The sequence below is a fragment of the Saccoglossus kowalevskii genome, chromosome 11, assembly GCF_978046115.1.
Source record: "Saccoglossus kowalevskii chromosome 11, keSacKowa6.1, whole genome shotgun sequence".
NCBI classification, from domain to species: domain Eukaryota; kingdom Metazoa; phylum Hemichordata; class Enteropneusta; family Harrimaniidae; genus Saccoglossus; species Saccoglossus kowalevskii.
In genome coordinates, this window is record NC_140651.1 from 29,163,096 (window position 1) to 29,188,245 (window position 25,150).

General features: G+C 36.3%; 1 long non-coding RNA gene and 1 other non-coding gene across 2 annotated transcripts; both read left to right on the forward strand.

Moving 5' to 3' along the window:
* Window positions 1-19,895: 19,895 nt before the first annotated feature.
* LOC144350873 (U1 spliceosomal RNA) lies at window positions 19,896-20,060 on the forward strand. Its single transcript, XR_013420370.1, has one exon. It is a non-coding gene; the product is annotated as a U1 spliceosomal RNA (small nuclear RNA).
* Window positions 20,061-23,030: 2,970 nt separating this feature from the next.
* LOC146736616 (uncharacterized) lies at window positions 23,031-23,898 on the forward strand. The gene is made up of 2 exons (XR_014930966.1): window positions 23,031-23,222; window positions 23,714-23,898. It is a non-coding gene; the product is annotated as an uncharacterized LOC146736616 (long non-coding RNA).
* The last annotated feature ends 1,252 nt before the right edge of the window (window positions 23,899-25,150 follow it).

The following is a 25,150-nucleotide window of genomic DNA, read 5'->3' on the forward strand; positions in this document are numbered from 1 at the left end:
CGGCCCGTAAATAGCCCGGCAGATACGGCAATACACCGTATGATTACCGGTGTCATCGGTGACCAGCCATTCTTTGAACATCGTCTTCCAGCTTGGAACTATTTTGCGAGTACGTTTTGACTGGTCATACTCCTTATTTGCCGCAATTCTATCGATGCTCGAATTCTGTTTCTTTGTTGGAGGGTCTATCCCCAAAAAACGATACATGTTGTACGCGAAATGAAAACTTTGTAAACAAACTACGCAACGATAGAACTGGTCAGGGGTCACCGGAAGTCTCACTGCACCATGGGAGATAGGACCTGACCCGAGGTCACGTACCTATTATTATGTTAATAAGTCAATGGATTCCGTGTTGTGGGTTGAGAATGCGTGTCGGCAAGTCGCGATGTGAGACGGCAATGCAATATTTTCATAGTTTTGGCTGATCACGTTTCTGTTTAAAATGTTTAGAGCACATATAAAGAATGGTAGCTTGTTTTTATTTTAATTTCGGCGGAAGAATGTGGTAACATGTTACCCGACCATCGGACAGGGAAGTTTGAAATTCAACCAGTCCGATACGAAAGTTACCCGTCTCGGGCGTGCGGACGGGCAGGAATTTCCTACACTGATGCTAAGTGTAGACACAAATGTTCTAGAACTACTTCAACTATGTAACAAATTATAAGAGGCTCAATATTGAAAAAAAAAAAAACACCAACAGATGAGTCAACAAAAATTTGGATGCAGAAAATTATGTACATGTATCTTGATAAAAATTTGGCATATAATCAAAATATTACTGACTGTGTGTGCAAGCAAATTATCCGAATCAGAAAATAAAATAAAAATAAACATTTCTTCACCCCGAAAGGGGACTTTGGCCGAGGAGCTTCCGCTGCTTTCATTGCAGTTTTGTCAACTTCAATGCAGACAGAGCAATCGAACTGACTTGTCGCCGGACCACTTTGAGGCCACCATACACCTCCACTCTTCTCCCATTATTCTCAACATTGCAGAAGAAAACAATATTTTCTTGAAGTTGTCTGGGCGAAAAACGGATGTCGCTACTGATATCTCGTATAGCTGTGTAAACATCACATCTCCCTGGCCAACGTCAACTGCATACCAGTCTACAACAATCCCTCTGTTTTACCTCTGAACTTTTATTTTGGTGGTGTGGTCACCATGTTGGATCATTTATGACAAAATTGGCATGTTTTGAGACAATCTCTTTCCCATAGGTCTTTGCGCTTTATGTAATGCGCATCTAACTATGTGGAGTATGGTTTTGAGGTAGTCCAAAACGAGTTTTACGACAAGTTGGCGTTTTGCGACAATAGGAGTCGGCAAGTTCCGGACAGAAAACCGATCTGTGAAGACTTGTCGTCGGAGATTTTTGTTTTGTTTTTGAGAACAGGCGAAAACTAATGCGCACGCGGATGTCATCCATAACATTAAGTCGGTGTGGCCTTACTTCTAGCGAATATATGGTGAATCAGATACAAGTAAACTATTGGGGGGAAATACAACAATTCTACCTGGAGCGTCAGGTTGGCTCGTAACATGAAAAACAAACATTGATAATGCATAGTCAGTATTAGCTGTAGTCGATGTAAATGTTCAAGTGACATGTAGAAATGAAAGATCAATGTATTTTTGTTACTGTCAGTATAGTACCTACGTGGAAACTTTGAACTGAATTGGACTATATCTTACAGAGGAAATAGCATGAAAGAAAAACGCAGCCAGTCGAGTACTGTTGTTCAAGTATCTCCAAAAGAAATATGGCTTGCACCGTAACCTAATATGTAAGGTCATCATACAAACTTTGATTGATGTCAGCAATAGGCATGATAACATACAAACTTTGATTGAAAATTCCCTATTCAATTTTTAACTGAATCTGGCTATATCACCCTGTTCAGCTCTAAGAAACCGTTCCAGACATGTTACAGAATGTGAATTTAGTTTTTTTTTTGACAAAATGGCCAGCATTTCGACAAATTTCATCAAATCTCAAGACAAAACATGTTGTTACCTTGCAGTATACTACCTATGTACAAACTTTGAACTGAATCAGGCCATATCTTTCAGAGGAATCAGCACAAAAAGGAAAAAACAAAATGGCCGTGAGTAGGTAAGTCTTTGGCGAAATTTGAAAGAGCAACTAACATTCTTCAATCTGGTATTTTTTATAGATTTTATTTTTCATTCTGTGAATGTCTGTTTTTTCCAGTCTAAAAAATATGAGCTGGCTGGAACCTTCATCCCCTGTCTATTTCTTACACTAGATACCAGCAGATAGCCCCACCGACCCCCTCGCTCATAGGGTACAATTGATTACAGTTCCTGGGCTCCCTGTGATTATAGTGGTTAAAATGCTAATAAACCTAAATTTAAATCTCAGAATTCAACTTGCTGATAAAATTTGTACATAGGATTGTGTAAATATATTTTTAGAAAAATTAGGCCTCACTTAGTTTACCACTGCACTATATAGCTCTCTGTTGACGAATTAATTAAACCTGCAAAATGTGTGATCAAATATTTTAGCAACAAAAAAAGCCTCACCACCCCATTTTTGAAACACAATTTGTTCACAAAATATTTATTTTTGGCATGACAAGGCCTCACCATATAGTACACTGAAATAAAAAAACATGAAACAAAACTTGATTTGGCATCAATACTCAACTTGTTTTTCAAATAAATTTTACTAATCTCATCAATAATGAATACAGTTCTTATTAGGTGCCCTCTAGCAACGAAACAATTCTGTAATGTTAAAATTATGTGAACAGACAAAGAAAAAACTGTTTGTTTTGTGAAATCATTTGTTATTTACACTAAATTTCAGAAAACCATGAATGTTGTTTTTATAAAATATTTATAAAACATTTTATAAATTTGAGAAGGCTGAAAACACTTGAGTAATTGCAATGCTTTAGGCAGATGAATGCTGGTCTTATAGAATTCCTCATCAGCCATAACTTCCAGTAATGTTGTTGTTAAATCAAACTAATTTATACCCTAGATCACTCAACTCTATAATACTGCTGTACATGTATTTTAGTAGCCACAGATTGTCTTCATTATATGGTGCACACAATATGCCACCACTATTTTACTACTAAACATTAAAATAATTAATTTCTGATGTCATCACTCTACCATAACAATGTTATCTCTGTTTCAAGTGACCACATTGCGATCATCAGTCTGAGGATTTTGGGGGTATCAACAGATGTACTGGTTGACGATATTGTAAACCATAAATATTCATAATTTACTATAATATCAAAATTAAGCATGATGTGATGATAGTGTGAAAATCTTTTTAAATTAAAGATTAAGATTTGTAATGTGGGTTTATAATTTAGTAATGTCAGACAGATGAAAACCACATATTTTGTATAAGAAATGTTTTGACTGTACTTCTATTTATTATTAAATATCAACACAGTAATGCACTATGTTTATGTTCCCGATTTTCAATATTGTTATTTATAATATTGCTATTTGAGCATGAAGTACAATCATATAACTTCAGGGGTTGACCAAATCACTAACTCTGAAGAGGAAGATGGTTTAAAAACTTGTGCAAATTATTTGTTTCCCTTTATTTAGATTTGAGATAGATATTTCTTTCAGGACGGTGCTGTAGTATATTTTTGTTTTTCCTCTACGTTTACTTTTGTTTAATCTTAATTTTCCCCCATTCGATTTTCTAATGGTCAACCCCTTATTAATTTTAATTTTTGAGCGCCGAACGCCCAGCTACAACGTGAACAAAAATGCACACGACCGGTATGAATGAGAAAAAACACACGAAGATTAGTAATAATTATTGTTTCAGTAGATTCATTTGAGTGACCGTTTCGTAATATTCAATTCCGCGCTGCTCCAGCGATCTTCAAAGACATGACCATCGCCGCATCAGAGCACAGTTTTTGTCTGGCAAATCATTTTAATTAACTCCGAAAGAAAACAGAAAATCTAGACGAAACTGTTTTGTAATAACGATATATTAGAGAAATGTAGACATAACTCACCTAAAATTGCCAAAACACCAGCACAAACGAGCCAAAAGTAGAAGCAGACGAACAATTTCAGCGCCATATCAGTCTTTGAATGTCAGTAGACAGTGGATTATTCCAAACTTGAGTTTGGGGGACATCGATGGTTGGTATATATATTGTCCCAGTATTTTCAGTTTTATTACACCCGCTAGAATAATCATTTTTATATTCACATAATTGAATTGTCAAACAAACAACTACTTTTTCATTTTTCTAATTGTGAAATTAGGACGAATATGTTTTCACCTTTTCGTAAATGGGGTCGCCCAAAAAAACAGACTGCTTAGTGTTGTTTGTGCGCGTGGTTCATGAATATGCATGCCACCTAGTTTCTACGTCATTCCCAAACATATTGCCACTGCAGAGCAATGGCTACAAATCAAAACGTGCCATTTAAAACAATATGATGTTATGCGTTTCATCCTCGGAATAAATCAGTGCCATGCAAGTGCGGGGTGTAAAACCCGCTTCTTGATTTCTTTCCAAGCAAATGACAATTGTCCTGTTTCCTGCCGATTTGAATAAATACTAGTAAACGTTTGAGGATTTTTGTACTTTCGAGTGAACTGGCTCAGTCGTAGCAATTTTGTTTGTTTTATACGATAATTTAAAGTAGTTAGATAAGTACTGCAAACATTTTGCACACCAAATTATGTTCTTGTCGTAGACTTGAGCAACATTTTCTCTTGAAACTGATTAACTGAACTAAAATTGAGGAGATTTTTTTCACCTACATGTATCCGGATTTTTCTTTTTTGAATATATGTATTTGCACACCATAAATACGAGGACTCACCGACTTTTGATTATCTATATTGAATAGCAGCCGACTCCTCTAATCACCCTATTTAGTTTAAAATGTAGACCCTTATCTGTTTCAAGCATTAATTTTGCCCACCTTTCCTATCCAACCCCGTTAGCGAAATGTTGCTTACATTTCACATATCGCGACCAATAGTGTCTCACAATAGTGTTGCATTATCCAATCACAAGTTCCCAATTTCGAAATATGAATCTACATTGAAACATGGTTTCATTGTTTCATACATATAAATATAGCGAATTTAGCGAGAGAACTGATTCGATAATTCAAGATGTTGCTAATGACCAGGCTTTATTAAAAATTGAAAATGGCCGCCAAACAACGCCTTTTTTCTCCATGCACACTTCGTAAACAGCACACAAAAACGTACTGACATGGTAGATACACTTTATTGAAAAGTAAATTAACAAGAAAAAAAATAAACGCATTCATTGTGGTCATTATTTTAATGAAAATAAATAAATGAAGTGATACTGATATAATATTACGTAAATTAGTAGTACTTAGTAATTTTTGAGTTTCAATATAAAAGGTCAATATTCTGGATGTAACGTAGCAACGATACCCGCTTATTAAAATCCCTGTTAAATCAGTTTTTTATGATTGCAAACAGAATCAAATTACACTTGACAGTTTTTCTTTGTTTCTATAGAGATGATAACTGCGCATTTGTTTTGACGCGCGACAGACAAGTATCGTGAAAACAGGCAATCAACTATGACAAGAGAGATTCGCTAAATCAACACTTCGCTATTACGCCAACCTTCCCAAAGAAAACCTTCCCAAAAGAAAAGAAATTCTAATATTTAAAAAATAAGACTTAGTCACTAAACCATGTACTTTCACACTCAATAAATAAATATTTTTTAAATACACATATTATTTCTATTTAATTTATTTTATTATATAATATTCTCACTGAATTCTTTAAAATGAATTTACCATTTACAAATTAATGTGTTGGACACTATTTAATCTTAATATTTTACAATCCATATCCTTATATTTGAATCTGTTTCAAGACATTTGAAAAAAAAATATTTTAGAAGCATAACAATACAACGACTAGATTTGGTGTCACAGTTTGCACCCAATTCATATTAGAATATTGCCAGCAATAATTAATAAAGCTTTTTCAGAATACCATTTATTCCCGACATCACACTCGGTGGCTAGTTCTCAGGAACAGTCAATAATAAACAGAAATCATTTTGATGCCATGTTTTTTAGACGACTGTTAAGCCACTATTTTGGTGTGTGCCACTATTTTGATACCCGAAAATTACCGGTAAAACCAACGTTCTCTTGCTTTTTGTTATTATTTTTCTTCACAAATCAATAAATCTCATAATTCTGGACAGTTTGCGTATGATTTGGAGTAATTTGTTATGTTTAATTTAAGTTTTCTTTGCTTGCGCATCTTTTCCGACCGAATTGTCATCTTTTTGACGCAGACACAGTGACGCTAACTTAGGGGGTATTACAATCAGCTGTCCTGACAGCCATGTCACGGAGTTCAATTCAACTATCGTACTTTTAAAAATCAATTGCATAGCATATCCGTCGCCGATTGAAATGGTATTAGTGCATCGAAACTGTTCGGCGAAGCTGCTAGGTAAGTATATGACGATTCAATACTAATATTGATATTTACCAGCTAGCTATCGCACTATGACTTGTTTAGTGTGCCTGCTCAGACTGCTCCGGCGTCTCGGGTCGTCCTTGCTGCAGTTTATGCAGCTCTCTTGGTCGTGGTATATGTTGCGGGGCGCAACGTAATATCAAAATAGCTTAAGCGGCCAATAAGAGCTGCTAAACTGCAGCAAGGGTCGTCCATTTGATCCTATCATCATATTGTGTTCAATTCCAATTTCGAATGTGCATCGATTTATCAAAACAGTCATAGACATGTATATAGTTCATCTGATCCAGAAAGTGATAGTTTAAACTTCATGTACATGTCCAGCTTGAGTTTAAATAATCTATATGCGGACGTTGAGCAGGCGGACAACAACAAAGCCACCGAGCTATTATTTAAAAAAAATAAAGATCACATCTATGCTATTTTCCGTTTTGTGTTTCTCCCATTTGAGCTGCATTTCTGTAAAATATTCTGTATATCACGACTTTCCAGAATTCGCTGGTGTTGTTAAGTTGTAGCATCCATTCTAGGAAATCCATATTTTAGCTGCTATTTATTTTCTTTAATTAAAATTAAAAGATTTACAGTAATTAATGAGGTCTTGATGTTAGTAATTTATATCCATAACCTGAATGGTATTTATGTATAAAACATGTCACTCACTTTCTTATTTTATCGTATTTTTTCTCTATAACATGACGAGATAGAACAATTTGTATAATATATTATAAACTTGCGTAAATAACAAAGGTGTGTCAATAGTCAATAAAACAGCCTAGGCAATACTATAGTCAGTTAGAAAAGACATACAATTTTGTTATTAATCTCATTATACACTTGTTATTAATCTCACTAACAACAACCATTCATGGTTATTTCAATCTTTGTATTACATTTTAATTTGTTTAATAAGTTTTACAATACAAAAACCATCTTTATTATTGCTGCATTGTGGATATACATTTGTAAATGTAGCTCCAGAAAGTGAGTATAACCACTTAGAATTCCTACTGAATTTTGGGACGCCATGAATTCACAGAAATGCTTTCTTAATTTCATTTCCAAATACTTGCTGTGATAGATGAATGTTTAAACTATCATTTATACATGTACCATAAGTGAATAAATAATATTACTAAAAAAATCTTTTGAAAATCAAAAGTTTACCATCCAATCTATTTGTATCTAAGAACCTTGGTCTGACTCACTGCACTGATGATCAATGGGACAATGGCTTCCTATAGAGACAAATTGTGTTAACTCCATATTGGATTTCACAAAGAATTGTGGGATTGAAAATTGAACTGAACAATATAACCATAAAATTTTTAAAAATAACTTGCATGTTGCTTGAAAACAGGAGAGGTAAAAAGCTTATTTTATTATGAATATTAATAATATTATGAATCACTGCCTTAACTATGAAACAAATAATAAGGTATAATTATTCTCTTAGAACCTAACCTGACTCACTGCACTAACAACCAATAAGACATTTATTACTCATAATTAGGACTAGGTATTAGGTATTGTTATTTTTTTAATATTTTTTTTGGTGCCAGGCAGCAGTTTCGTACATTGAATGTCACTGTTGTCTCTCATGACTTTTTTTATGTGCAAATCGCAAGTGCTAACACATAGGGCATTTTTGCCACAGAAGTCATTTTGGGACTACATGACAGAGCTGTGCGGCCATTTTTCTATCAAATGGCAATTTAATGCGCTATCCTGGCGTCAATCTGGCTCGATCGAAAACAAGCACCTGCAGACCTTAATCAAGGTTCCCCCAAAGTCGCATTCATTAGTGAATAAATCTTGGCCAGTGGAATTGGCCTTTCCATTGAGTTTGGCACACTCACTCACCCAGGGTAGGGGTCGATATTCAGCCTAAGTAGGATTTGAACTTGGGTCGACAAATCATGAGTCTGATGCGACAACCACTATGCTACCAGTGACCGGTAGGAATAGGTACTATTAATCGCTGAGGACCTGACCCGACTTACTGCAACCAATTGGACATTTGTTACCTACATTTATAACAACAGTGCTCTCCCCAGACCCCTAAAGCTTCATGGTACAGTGATGTGACCCTGGGTCCAAATCAAATAATAGAATATTAATAATTTGCCCATTGCACATAACAGCAACAATGTGACGAAACAAGTCTCACAAATTACAAATGCTGCATACGTCCGGAAGAAATACTGATTTGGTACACTGCTGTTATTTGCAGTTTTTGCTTTACTTTTAAAAAAAACAAGTGAAATTAAGTTCCATTGGAAATAAAACTGTACACATAAATTGAAGCACAAATTATTCAACTGCAGGCGAGATCGCTAAAGAAATAAACTGACTGGCAACACTATTGTTTGGAGGTGTCAATCTGCCTACTAGTACAGGTAATCCCCAACGAATGTGTGTCTTGGCTACGCTGGTGGCTCACGCTTTGCCAAATTTAGCCGAATGGCACACACATTGAGTTTTAAATTGAGTTGCCAAAGAATATATATTTTATAGCCAAAATTTACCATACTTTAGGAAAGTAATGATTATTTGAATGTATAAACCATCTTTATAGTAATGTTCTTGAATGTATAATAAAGAAAAATGAATAGTTAGTCGATTTTTCTAGGATAGTTGACGTCACCATGTCTACAACAGAGCTGGTATTATGTTACTATATTTTGTCAATCATGTATTAAAAAACTCTTGAAAATATGATACATCAGGGTAAAATGTAAGATAAAATATGAAACTTCGGTCTGACCTTTTGCATCACTTCCTGTTGAAACACCATAGTTCCTCACAAAGTCATATGTTATCGCATGACTTTGTGGACATTTTTTTTATCAACCCCAGTTCTTTATAAGATTAAAACATTAACTCGAGACACACGTTAGATCAAAAGAAATACCTGGATTGCCAGTCTGTTTATTAGTGGTTCTAAGATAATCGTCAATGAATCATTTTCAGGGATTTTTTTAAACAAGAAACAGGGGCGCAACGCCCTCATGCCATGGCCATGTGCCCCTTACCCTAGGGAGCAGATTTTCTGGCAACCACAAAATTCTGAATGACAAGGGATCACAAGTGGCTACAGTCTTCAACTTTGACCTGTCTGACAAGGAAGCCATAGAATGCTCCATTTTAACTTAGAATTATCAAAAACTCCACACCCTGATAGGGAGAACCCCATCTCCCCCACTTGGTGGTGCCACTGAATTGCAGTGCTCCCTCTTGCAATTTTTTTCAAGAAAAAACCCTGATTTTAATTAACAAAACATTCTAAATTTGTTCAATGCAAGAATGTTACAGTTTAGCTGACAAAGTTAGGGTGATCGTAATGTTACACATAAGGTATAGATCAATGAAAAATCGTTGACTTTAGTTTGAAATTTTTGTCAGTATTAATATATTATTTTCATTCTATTTTGACAACTCGCAATCTAACAACAAAAATGTTCCCCTAACGTCACATGAACTGACAGTGACATGGGCACTAAAACTGACTGTACTTGTTGTACACAGAATAATGATAACCAGTTATCTCCATGGATAACAATTTAATTTACTGACTGACTATTAACTATTTCCATTGCTTTTTAGCTCCGCTGTCGACAAAGTCGACACAGCTAGACATTAGTGGTGGAATGGTGCATAGCATAGTGTCAAAACCTCAGATTTTCTATTTTTGGTGAATATTTTTGTCATTTTTGGTAAAAAGTGATATTTTCGTCTTTTTGTTAAAAACCGCTAGTCCGATTGCTTTGATATTACATATATAGGTACTACATGTAGACCTCCCTCAGATTTGTTCATTTCATGATGATATCTTCAATTATCTAATTTTGATGAATATTTTAATTTGTAATTTTTAGTAAAAAGTGATATTTTTGAATTCTTGTTGAAACAGCAAGAACGATTTCTATACATACTATACATATTGTTCATTTTCTTATATGATATCCTCAGTTCTTTAATTGAAATGTGCCTTGCTAACAGCGGAGCTATCTCAGCTGACAGGCTGCCTCTTTTGTTGTTCTATTTCAAACTTTATTTGACTTGATAAATACATAAAATACAATGGAGTAAAATGATATAAAATATCAGACTGTCTCATCTTTAATTAATTGTAGATAGATTGTTAACTAATTTTATACTAACACAGTTATTGTATCACAATGTTCAATGGGAATATTATGCAAATTTGAAACAGTGTTATGCAAATTAGCCACAATGCTTGACATGGGGTCTGGGGAGAACACTGAACTTGGACTGGATTTTATTAATCCTGAGGCCCTGACATGAATTACTGCACTAACAACCAATTAGACATTTGTTGTCTATAACTAGAACTGGGTTTTACATGTATTAATGCCGAGGCCCTTCCCATAATCATTGCACTGATGACCAATGGAACACAGGTTACCTATGACTAGGACTGGGTACAGTGTATATTGGTTCCAGAGGACTTGACTTGACTCAGTGCACTAACTGCCAATGGGTCATTTGTTATCTATAACCAGGACTGGGTATTATTAATCCCAGAGAACCTGACCTGACTCACTGCACTAACTAGCAATGGGACTTTTGTTACCTATATCTAGGACTGGACATTATTATACCCAGGGAACCTGACCTGACTCACTGCACTAACTAGCAATGGGACTTTTGTTACCTATATCAAGGACTGGGCATTATTATACTCAGGGAACCTGACCTGACTCACTGTACTAATGACCAATGAGTCATTTGGTAAATAATTAGGACTGGGTATTACCGGTATTAATATTAATTCCCTGACCTGACTCACTACACTATTTACTAATGGAAGACTTGTTACCGATAACTCTCAGGCCCTGTACTGGGATAAATTAGCATAACATACAAGCTTTGTATTTTGATAGATATTTTAACAATTATTTTTTTTTTATTATTGTAGGAAACTTGGAAATACTATACAGAGAAATGAAAGTATATGGTATCAATTGCTTCAGTATCCGTAACAATGATTTATGACTTTTTAGTAATTGTATTACCACTTTTTCAGTTTTCTGATTATTTCGTGACTGTATGGTGTATTTTGTTATAATGATAATAACAAAAATATTATAAAACTGTATTACAAAGGTACCATACAGTATAACAAGAATTATAGTGTGATTATAAATTTATACTCAATCTAGAAATAAAGTTTCTCTTCTGTGCCCTTGTCAGTGTTGGTCACTTTGTAGTAAAGCATGTGATCATGTCAGCATTATGGATATTGTCAACAATTATAATATTTGAACTCTCAATATTTTCCAAATGAGTGAAATGATAAGTAAGATGGTGCATTGTTTATTTTTAAGCATGCTATATATTACATTGCTCAGTACTATGGAAAATTCTATAATACTTGAAATTGCAGTGTTGGATTCTTTAATTGGGCAAATAATATATATAATAAATATATTATTTCTGCTTCTTGCGATACCACATTGTGTTGTGTTTATGTCCTACAAAATGTTTGCTTTAAAAATTTAAACTTAATTGAAGCATAAAGCTTTGATCTCTATGATTTATGTATAATAACAACTGTTCATGTGTTGCACAAATTAGGGGCTTACAGTTTGACCTAGGGTCATGGTGTACACTAATTGTGGTTGGCATGGTTACACTAACTTCCCAGCAGTGTAAAGGCAGATAACAACAAACTTGATATGAGCATCATACTAAGTACATAGTGGGTTGTTATGTCACATTGTTTTGTTCAAAAATGGGAACTGATTGGGATTGATCTTTGTGTGTGTGTACAAGCATGCATCTCCAGCTGCATTGTTAACATGCCAGGACTGCTAACATTCTAACTGGAAACGTGCATCATACATCTTGTGATATACCAGTATATACATTGTGCTGGGTAAAAAAATTTAGATATTTCTATCATTCTGAAACCAGATCTTGGTCGTGTGTATGGGATTCTTTCAAACTTAGTATAAACATGGGATCATCCAATATGACAATAAAATAGATCATGTGTGGGGTCTAGTGCCCTTTAGTTTAGTTCTATATTTTCTGATGTGTCAAGTCTACTCAAAAAATGTAGCCCAAATAGAAAAATTCTTGGGATAGATAAGTATATGAGGTGACTGGTACAATAACCACAGTGTACACTGTAGATCCACTGTTATACCACTGCCACCTGTTGTTGATTCATTCGTCGAGCAGGGATATTAGGCAGGGTTGCAAATTCCACACCACACCACGCCAAAGCACCATTAGATTACAAGTGGGAACATCAGTACTGTATTTCTGGTGACAAACCAGATTGTAAAGAAGACCCTGTACCATATGATCCAGTACTGTTGATGGGCCCAGATGTACCATTCTTTTGCAAGGAAGAATGTCTAACCTTGGGCACGGTGTTAACGAAATTTTAATTTCCACATTAGTTGCATTATTCTGATTTACCAAGTGCTGCTGCAGTTTCTGGCTTTAAGCTGGCACTCAATGGACAATACAAGAATTTGCTGATCGTAACGTTTTTACATGGCTAACATCACCCATGTTGTTGTTTATGGAGAAAGGATATTCACAGAACACGGGCATGCAAAACTATTTTGATTCAATGGGACCAAATATAAGGAATTAGTTTGGACCAGTGCTGCCTAGGTAGCTTGCCATTAAGAGGGCCTCAACAGAGGCAGCAGTCAATCATACTGCCAGAACCAATGATGCTAGGCATAGATGCACCAATATAATATGTGTTCTAAATATGGTAAACTGAAGACAGATACACACGAACAGTAATCTCATTCATAGGGTCAGAATGCCCAATAATGACAGTCTGGTCGAGGGGAATGCAGGAACAATCATAGCAACCAAGGAAATGATCGTTGATGTGGTTGGGGGTCAGGTGTTTTCAGTGGTATGAATTAAAGGATTCATTTTGTTTCCCAACCCTTACCTCCTGTGGCGTTAAATTGTTTGGTTATCGTAGCAAACTGGCTAACTATCACAATGACCCTGTAGGACCTTTCAGTAGTCAAGCACAGCTACAAGTTAGCCAGAAAGTTGACTACATCACCAGTGTCAATGGCTCTGCCAAGAGTTATGGTAGGCATGATTTTCCAGGAAGTGAAAATTATTGGTAAATGGCAGCAGTGCCTGACTTTTCTGTGTTATTCTTCCATATTTTTGATGAACAATAAAGAACAATATAGACCCAAGCCAACTGAATCAGTATATTCTCCCAACAATGTGAATCCATTCTATCAATATCTGGTTGATACAAGAGCAGTTATTTTAGCACACATCCTTCAAACAATCATGTCCCACATTTAGTATTTCCATAATTGTATTCTTAGGAGTGTTTCAGGTTGAGAGACCCGGCAGCCACACTTTTTGCATGCAAGCACATCTACACAGCTCAGACAATTAATGAGCTGTGTGGAATTGGTTTCATCTATGAGAGGCCTTGTGCCTCAAACAGCTCTTAATGTTATGCTCGTCCAGGTACACACACTCCAGTTGTGTGGGTCGCCACATGAGAAATATCATGGACCTCACAAAGCTTGACTGCCCTCAAGTGGATGGACTTAACCAACATAAGACGGAGATAACAGATTGCTCAATCAACTCCGGCTATAACACTGGTCATGGACGCCTTGAAAATAGAATGGGGAGTAGCACAACACAGCTTCACATAAACATACCTAGTATGTTGGGGGAGGCACTAGATTGCTTTTTAGATGAGTGGGAAATAGAACTGAAGCCCACCTGGCAGGGGTTAGAAACAGTGTGGCCAACGCAACGCGCAATGCCGTGTTGCACATTCCAATCTTGTGTTTCAGTTTATATGTTCATATATGTGCCTGTAATTTTGAATAGATAATTATTTAGCTGTGCCCCTTTCCCCATTTTGGGATTTACTTGAGGGTCACTAATGGGCCTGAACTCCCGCAGTTCACCCACCACCAGCCTGAGGGTATACTTTGTACCCATTGAACATGCATACAATACATTGGTTTTGGCAAGGTAGGTAGGTATGCCTTCACTATGCAAAATTTCGAATAATTCCCCGGGAATCTGATAATGCAATGAACAGTACATAAGGACAGGAAATTATGAATTGTTGGGGGTCATGTGACAACAAAAGAATGCACACTCCTATGTTGGCACCTTTCGTATATTGATTAATAACAGATCCCGACAAGAGAATAATACATGCCACTATTTTCGTACCAATCGTATATCGAATAATAACAGATCACGACAACAGAATATTACATGCCAAACTTTTTGTACCAATCCTATATCGAATAATAACAGATTCTGACAACAGAATATTACATGCCACTATTTTTGTACCAATCCTATATCGAATAATAACAGATCCCGACATCAGAATATTACATGCCACTATTTTTGTACCAATCCTATATCGAATAATAACAGATCCCGACAACAGAATAATACATGCCACTATTTTTGTACCAATCCTATATAGAATAATAACAGATCCCGACATCAGAATATTACATGCCACTATTTTTGTACCAATCCTATATCGAATAATAACAGATCCCGACAACAGAATAATACATGCCACTATTTTTGTACCAATCCTATATCGAATAATAACAGATTCCGACAACAGAATAATACATGCTACTATTTTTGTACCAATCCAATATCGAAAAATAACAGATCCCGACAACAGAATATTACATGTCACTATTTTTGTACCAATCCTATATCGAATAATAACAGATCGCGACAACAGAATATTACATGCCACTATTTTTGTACTAATCCAATATCGAATGATAACAGATCCTGACAACAGAATATTACATGCCACTATTTTTGTACAAATCCTATATCGAATAATAACAGATACCGACAACAGAATAAATAATACATGCCACTATTTTTGTACCAATCCAATATCGACTTATAATACCAGATCCCGACAACAGAATAATACCATTTGGTAACCAATTCCATAGTGAAGTATAGCAGTTCCTGACAACTAAATTATATGTGCCACTATTTTGGTACCATCTCTACAGTGTAGTATAACAGTTCCCGACAACTAAATTATATGTGCTACTAATTTGGTAAAATTCCTTTAGTGAAGTATAGCAGTTCCCGACAACTAAATTATATTTGCCACTATTTTGGTACCATTCCTATGGTGAAGTAAAGCAGTTCCCGACAACTAAATTATATGTGCTACTATTTTGGTACCATTCCTATAGTGAAGTAAAGCAGTTCCCGACAACTATATTACATTTGCCACTATTTTGGTACCATTCCTATAGTGAAGTAAAGCAGTTCCCGATAACTATATTATATGTGCCACTATTTTGGTACCATTCCTATAGTGAAGTAAAGCAGTTCCCGACAACTAAATTATATTTGCCACTATTTTAGTACCATTCCTATAGTGAAGTAAAGCAGTTCCCGACAACTAAATTACATTTGCCACTATTTTGGTACCATTCCTATAGTGAAGTAAAGCAGTTCCCGACAACTAAATTACATTTGCCACTATTTTGGTACCATTCCTATAGTGAAGTAAAGCAGTTCCCGACAACTAAATTATATTTGCCACTATTTTGGTACCATTCCTATAGTGTAGTATAGCAGTTCCCAACAACTATATTATATGTGCCACTATTTTGGTACCATCCCTATAGTGTAGTCCACAGTCAGCTGGTGCACACGTAATAATAACATAAATACGATATTTACTATATGGGGGCCGCCATCTTGAATGACGCATAAAACTAAATAAGAGACAAGTTGTGAAACGCGTTTTTCAGATTCCTACAAATCAGCACAAACATACCAATCTTTCACAAAAATATGGTCCGTTGGGGTCATATTAAGCCAACCGATAACAAAATTCGGCCTAATTCGTCGTTTTTGTGTGGAAAAATCCCTTGCATACGAACACCTAATTACTAGAACACTTTCCTGGGGTATTTAAAACTAAAAATTGGCATTCCAGCTCAGCAGCCAATAAGCGACGGCCTAACGCTTAGATGACAATTTCGGTTTCAAATACCCCGGCTTACCCTTAAAGGAACACTTATATGGTTAATGCTCTCAACGCAATTTTGAGTAATATTCTCATGTCAATTTAAAAACGAAACACGCCTATGTGAAAATGCGTGTTTTTTAGTATGTTTTCAATCCGGGGTACAATACATAGAACTTGCCTAATGGGGACGTGCCCCTGAAATGTTTCGTTTTTTTTTTATTTTAGGTATAAGTATTGGTCTTATTTCTGGTCAAGATAGGTATAAATATCGGTAATATTTTTCCGATTTGGTATACTTATGGGTCCGTACATATGATCAAATATCTTCACCTCAGATGCCGGTCTCGTGCAATATCATGTTGAGTGCTATCAACTAGCTGCAACATATTGCAACATATTGACATTATTCTGTCAATATGCAAGCATAATACACGGATCAACTTTAGTTTCCAACAAATGTTGCAGCCTGTATAGTCATCTACTGATTGATAGAACATACAGCCACAATTATCCAGGACTAATCGCTTCGATGATAATCGAGTTTAAATATTTTTTGGTGCCAGGCGACAGTGTCACTGTTGTCTCTCCTGACTTTTTTTTTGTATGTGCAAATTGCAAGTGCTAGTGACGACACCTAGTGCATTTTTCCATAGAAGTCATAATCATGTTTGGGACATACATGACAGGGCTGTGTGTCAGTGGTCATCTCTCTGTCAAATGGCAATTTGTAATGCGCTATCCTGGCGTCAACCAGGCCCGGTCAAACACAAGCACATGAGGACCTTAACCAAGGTTCCCCCAAAGTCGCATTCATAAGTGAATGAATCTCGGCCAGTGGAATTAGCCTTCCCATTGAGTCCGTGGCACACTCTCCCAGAGTAGGGGTCGACCCTTTTGATGTTCAGCCTAAGGTAGGATTTGAACTTGGGTCTACCGATCATGAGTCTGATGCAACAACCTTTGAGCGTTTTAAACGCGTTCTTTTCGGATATTGCAAATACGTATCTTTTATCTGTCACGGTTACTAGAAGAATTTTCCCGAACTGTTACGATAAAGCCAGCCAAAATGGCTAACGTCGCTAACCTCAACAAAAAAGGCGTTATTGTTTAAAGTTACGGTTGAAACTAGTTATTTGTAACACAACATTAAATTACCTAAACAATTGCGTAGTAACGAATATATGTACTAACATTTTTGAACATTGAGTATCACACAGCATTCGGACTGAAGTAGGTGTTGCTTCCACGTCGATATTTCGGCTTAATTAGCCCTATTTCTTCAATTTAGTAGGAACACATGTAAAATGAACGGCGCTAGCAATGATGTCATAGTGGTTACACACCATCACCATCAAGTGAAGTCAATGGATAATTAGCATATCTAACAATAGAGTTTCCTAACCGTTCTTTTAGTAACCGTCTTTATATATACCCAAAGTTCGTTTTCGTATAAATTACGTGCATTTGCCACAATAAATAATATAACACGTCACAGAATACAACCTTTACCCAGTGAGTGATTGGGCTTTTCCAAGATAACGCGAGTCACTCCGTCCTCTTCTCTTCGTCCTCCTCTCCGATGTCTCGTCATTTAAATTAACGTTAGAACACACGTAAAGGGCGGTAGTCGTCGCGCAGTGGTGTTCGAATTTATCAAAACACCCCAAAACGACATGCGCGCGCATGCGAAACGTCGTATCTTCGACTTTCGAGAAAGTCATCTGTAGCTGCACACAGGATGGCGCCGGTTGTGTTTGTAAAAATCTATTCTTCGTTAGGCCGAAGCTGCTAAAATTAGGTTTATCAATACAACCATGAATTTCAAATTAAAATAGAAGTAGAATTCAATCACTGCTCTTGAACTCTTTCAACTTGTATATTTGTGTTTATACATGCTTCCAGCTCTACGAGGATGACCTAGACCTGGATTTCCATGATTAAGTACCACAATGTCGGTTTTAAGATATATTCGATATAACAATACAAATGTTCACCCCAACAGAGGTGGACATACAGTTTTAACGACCCGAAGAGCCTATTGTCAACATAGGCCTATCTAAAACTGTATGTCTACCTCTGTGGACAACATATTATAATTCGATTCACTCCTGTATTCCTAGTATTTTCTACTGGACTTTCAGACAAAGTCTGTTTTCCCATGACGACATATGTCTTTGGCTTGAAGTTAGAGTGTAATTTCCTTCTCAATTTAAAAAAAAACACAACAAAACAATACATTTTCTACTTGCAAGACGGACAGTCACGTTGGAGTGCAACAAGTGGCACGTGATTGCAAATGCGGCAATTAGCAGTTGTAGTTATTTTTTTCCTTCTTCTGTCCATCACTTCAATGTTCGACTACACCAGTACTGTATGTAATAGGTCAGGAATTTCTGGGAATCTTATATCGCGTGATCGTTCATTTCTATGAAAGGGGTACGATACTAGTAAAAATGCACCAATAAAAAATGAAGCAGAAACAAACTTGTAGCTTAAAAAGTATTACAACGTTCTGTGCTGTATCAGGGATCTGCGATATTTCAGTTAATGACAACTATGAGATATTTCAAGTGATATCGAAGTTTCTGGCTTTTAAATTGCTTCGATCGAGCCACTGGCCCTTGGTTATTCTAAGCCATTATCTCCAAGGCGTGGGTGGTTCTTCATTATGTATTCCACATCGACAAACAAATTGTACGGATTGTGTTATGATTGAAGCGACATTTTTTCCTCACTTTTCCCACTCACTCCTCATTGTGGCTGGCCAAGCCATGCAAGAAAATGTTCAGTTCTTCGTAGAATCATCTTCGCCTACCAAGGTTAATTTATTCAGCCGTCGACAAGAACGGGCATGAAGGCCAACTTTAGCGAAGTCGTGCGAATCGGTCGATGCCGTAGAATATGCTAGTAGTTTTGTAACATACAGCATAATTTTGTTCTTTGATGAATGATATTCCAATCGTCCGAATTACATTGGAGGTGATGATTGGAGATCATGGTCATATATGCACGGAAATCACTTTTTAGAATTACAAAATGATCTACCCATGAGGGCGCTGTCACCAAATATATTTGCATAATATAATTTTCCCAGAATGCATTGGCTGCAAATTAAACAGTTATTGAGATGAAATATGTTGTTTCTCTTAAATCAAACCCAGTTATCTTCTGCCGTTATTTATTTTATATAAAATACCAGAGATATTAAAGCATGAATGAATGAACGAACACAAAAAAACAACCATTGCAAAAGAAATATCTTTTAATTACGACTCATCGGGGACTGAGTTGTGCTTCATTTCATAGTACTGTCGATCGCGTCTGATAACAAGCATACTTACCTGGCGTAGGGGTTAACTGTGATCAAAGAGGCGGTTCCCTCAGGGAGAGGCCTTCCCATTGCACTCCGGCTGGGCTGACACCTGCGATCACCCCAAATGCGGGTGACTCGGGCGCATAATTTATGTTAGTGGGGGACTGCGTACGCGCTATCCCCTGATAATTAAACTAAAGAGAGAATATTTAACATAAAAAAGAAATAGTCCAAATCTTTAAAAGTGACGTAGTAATTTGATGATATGATAAACCTGAATGGCGTCCACTTTAACGTGAGGCGTCTGGGATACTCGGAATCGCTAGATTCCAGGTCATTGAACTACGATCGAAATATTACTTGAGTGAGGTACAAGCGAGCATTATCCGAAAAGACAAATCGGTTTACTAATAATAATCGTGTTCATAAGGAAAAATGAAAATGACAGAAAACTCTATATTTTACCTGTAGTACACATAGACGAAGCAAGTGCAGAAATCTAATATTTTGCACATTTTTCTATTATCTTCCTGGACAACCCCTAAACATGCAAACAGTGACCAGCACATGCAACATTGTAAATTGCCATGATATACGAAAAAAAAAGTCTTCAGGGATCAACCTCGTCCGATGCCAAGTAAACCATCTCTCGGTAATACCATGTAATGTCAATATGGAATAATCATTTTGTAAATTCATTAAAATATACACATTAGAGTTCAAATAGACATGGGATGAAGGCAGCGCGAGCCCATATTTTTTAAAACTGGAAAAAACAGACGAAAAAAATGAAAAATAAAATCTGTAAAAAATACAAGCTTGGAGAATATTGGTTGCTCTTTCATATTTCGCCAAAGCGAAATGCATAACCCCTCCCTTCATGATACCCCTCGGTAAGTTGCGACCCTCGATAAGTCAAGGTTTTTGCTTGGATCTTGATACCTGTGACTTAGAAAGGGGGCACTGTATTTCAATCAGCATATGCCTTTCTTATCATACACAAATTCCATATTCTGCTAGATTAAATACCATTCATGTATTTACCTATTATGCAACTTTTCACACTTTAATTCTCAATTCCTGAATTCCGTCAGACGCGATGTAATTCTATTTGTGCATGTGTTAACCTACCTAGCAGCAGGCAAGGGTAGGACAAAAATATAAAAAGTCAAATAAATAGACATGCAACCCGGAAGAAGCATATCTTAAACAGTTTTTTAAAGATAGCGAAGTGAAGGGTGGGTGGGTGGGTACAAACGAGGGCAGCTAGTAGAACTATTTGAAGCCAGATGAGAAACGTGGATTTTCAGTTGAAAAAGATTTTTTTTTCAGAGAAAATGGACTGAAATAGGGATAGTACGTGTGTGTCTCACAGAGTAAAATTTGATCGCGACAGTTTTTCAACTCCTAAAATATTCGCAAAAAATATGAAAATAATAATAGAGAATTTGCGTGCTTGTTATTCTTGCTTAGACAGGATCATAGTGTTCAACTTTTCGGAAGCTGGTACCGTATTTATCCGGGTAAGAGCCCAGGGTCCGAACATGGAAAATTGCCAAAAAATAGGAGTGGGCGTTTGCCTGCAAAAGAAGAGAAAATTTGCAAAAAATGACAAACAGCCCAATACGCGTGAACTCAAAATGAACTAAAATGTCAGGGGTTAAACTGCATAAATTACAAGATCAATAATAATTTACAAATTTACACAGTATCGGTAAAAGTTATAACAAGCAGCCCGTCGGCTGAGATAGCTCCGCTGTTAGCAATGCACATTGAAGATATCATTATAAAATGAACAATATGTATAGTATCAAAGCAATCGGACTTGTGGTTTATACCAAGAAGTCGAAAATATCACTTTTTACCAAAAAAGTCCAAAATAATCATTAAAATTAGTCAATTGAAGATATCATCACAAAATGAACAAATCTGAGACGTTGAAATATATATATATAATAGCAAAGCAATCAGAATTAAGGTTTTTAACAAGTAGTCAAAAATATCACTTTTTACTAAAAATTACAAAAATATTCACCAAAATTAGAGAATTGAAGATATCATCACGAAATGAGCAAATCTGAGAGAGGTCCACGTGTAGTACCTATATATATAATATCAAAGCAATTGGACTGAAGAAGTCGAAAAAGTAAAACATTGACACGGACGACGGGCGTCGATGGACGACGGACGTCGACGGACGATCACTCATATGATAATCTCTGCTCGACAAAGTCAACAGCAGAGCTAAAAATTCACAGCTGTTTGAAAAAAACTTCTCAGATCTTTATTTGTACGTTCATTGCCATCTTGGTCAAACTCAAAACCCTCAAAGTCCAAATCGGCATCACTGTAGCCATCAAATAAAATCCCTACAGTTTGTCAGGTGGAGTTGATTGTGTATGGCTTAATAGCAGACCATCATCCTGTAACAATAGGGCAAAATAAATAAATAAAAAGGCTCTTGTCAGCTCTCGAAGCGCTGTAGCGAAATTGGTGTTGAAGGTCCGGGGGGGGGGGGGCAGAAAGTAGACGGCTGATTTGGGCTTGTAGCAGGCCACTATGACCGGCGGCTGGCTCTTAACGATATCCTTGTTCTAAGACTGTTATTTATAGAGGTGTACTGCAAAATGTGTATGACTATATAAAGGACTCAATTTTTTTTTAATTTTATTTCTGAACAGGAACAAACAAACAATTGTTTCTCACATTACACATGAACATTTTACAATAATCAACACATTAGAAACTAATGCAACGCAGATTTTGGTCACAACTTTCTATTGTCCTTAAAGTGCTACAGTCAATGTGACGTGACATTTCTGTTACATGTTTGACTCCTATGTGATGTGTGCAGCACATGTCAATTACATTATTAGTCCCCGTTCGGACGAAGTCCGAAAACGGGGACTTATAATTCGGTCTCCGTCCGTGCGTCCGTGCGTCCGTGCGTCTGTGCGTCCGTGCGTCCGTCCGGAGTCATATCTCAGAATCCCTTGGACCGATTCTGTTCTAATCTGATTAAAATATGATGTAGTGTACGGGCTTTAATTATTTTGGCTATAAACTTATTTTAATTTTATTTTTTATTACTTATGTTATTAATGCCCTTTTATCTCATTATTTTACTTTGATTTTGATTTTGTGATTTTTTTAAATTCCGCCCTACCTACATCTGATCCGACGCCTATGTAACGAGATTTCAACGAGACCCACTATCGACGATTTTAGTCAACGAATCACATACCTCCTTCTATAGCGCACATGATGACGTCACCGGGTGGCAAACACACTCAAATAAAATGGCGAATTATACCGACGTTAGCGACCGTGAATAACACGGCTTTTCGGTAAGTTTATCATTGTCAAATGCAACGAAAGTCATTTTTATGTTAATATTGTGACTCGAATGGTTCGACTTTAGATCGTTATTCCGCATAATTATTCTGGGAGTGTTGATTTTGTTTCCACCGGTTCGACCGAACACCAGTGTCTTTTTCCAGTCGCCTGCCCTGGAGACGGGTGATGTTTTGTTGACGATCGGGCCAAAATCGTCTACGGTATTGAAGCTGTAAATATTCATCAAATTGTATCAACATTTTGTACATTATACAATAACTCATTATTAAAGTAATTGAGCTGATTTGGACTGGAATAAAATATTTTTTTATTTGGAACACATCGCAATTGATCAGGAAATATTTGTTTGCTCCAATTTTCTGCGTCGATGCCGTGGGCCGGTGACCGTTATACAATTTAAAATCAGTTTGCATTGTTTACTATAGCTGTTTACAGTGTTCTAATCATTACGATTTACTTATTTTTTTTGCTTCCATTCTAGATAATTATGCTCAATGATGTAAAATTGAAGCGATGACTGAATGAACGAACCTTGGCTGGCGAAGATGTATCTGGAAGTGTACACATTTGTTGGAAGTGAAACAAATATTCAATGTAATGAGAAAAATTGTAAAATGCTGTGGAATTTCTTTTGCAAATAAAAATATACTAGCAATTTTCTATTAATGGTTTATTCAAGTGGGCAAAATATAATGTACAGAAAGATTGCCCGTATACACTGAAAAGTAAGCAACCGACAGCCTGTATAAAAGGGGGGCTGTGATTGGCTGTTACTTACGCGAGATTTGAACGGGACTTACATAGGCGTCGGATCAGATGTAGGTAGGACGGAATTTTAAAAAAAATCTCAAAATCAAAGTAAAATAATAAAATAAAAGGGCATTAATAACAAATATAATAAAAAATAAAATTAAAATAAGTTTATAGTCAAAATAATTAAAGCCCGTACACTACATCAGATTTAATCAGATTGATTCTGTTCATTCTTTGCATGTGCCTAGTACTTTATGTGGGACATATGCACATGCAGTGGTTTAGCGATTCGATTCAAAGATAGCCGGCTGGCAGCCATCGTTTTTTGAAAATGTTGTATTTTGGACATGCTTTGTCAGTTTTCATTCAAACTTGGTACATAGATTATACATGTTAGGATACATATCCATGACGATTTATTTCATAATTGGATCAAAAATGGCCGGCTGGCAGCCATCTTGTTTTTTGAAAATGTTGTATTTTGGACATGCTTTGTCATTTTTCATTCAAACTTGGTACATATATTATACATGTTAGGATACATGTCCATGACGATTTATTTCACAATTGGATCAAAGATGGCCGACTGGCAGCCATCTCGTTTTTTGAAAATGTTGTATTTTGGACATGCTTTGTCAGTTTTCATTCAAACTTGGTACATATATTATACATGTTAGGATACATGTCCATGATGATTTATTTCACAATTGGATCAAAGATGGCCGACTGGCAGCCATCTTGTTTTTTGAAAATATTGTATTTTGGACATGCTTTGTCAGTTTACATTCAAATTTAGTACATAGATCATACATGTTAGGATACATGTCTCCGACCGTCCGTGAGTTCCTGAGTCTGTCTGTCTGTCCGTCCGTCCGTCTGTCCGTTCGTGTGTCAGTCTGTCTAGAGTCATATTTCAAAATCCTGTGAACCGATTGCGTTCATTCTTTGCATGTGCCTAGTACCTTATGTGGGACATATGCACATGCAGTGGTTTAGTGATTCGATTCAAAATGGCCGACTGGCAGCCATCTTGTTTTTTGAAAATGTTGTATTTTGGACATGCTTTGTCAGTTGTCATTCAAACTTGGTACATAGATTATACATGTTAGGATACATGTCTATGACGATTTATTTCGCAATTGGATCAAAGATGGTCGACTGGCAG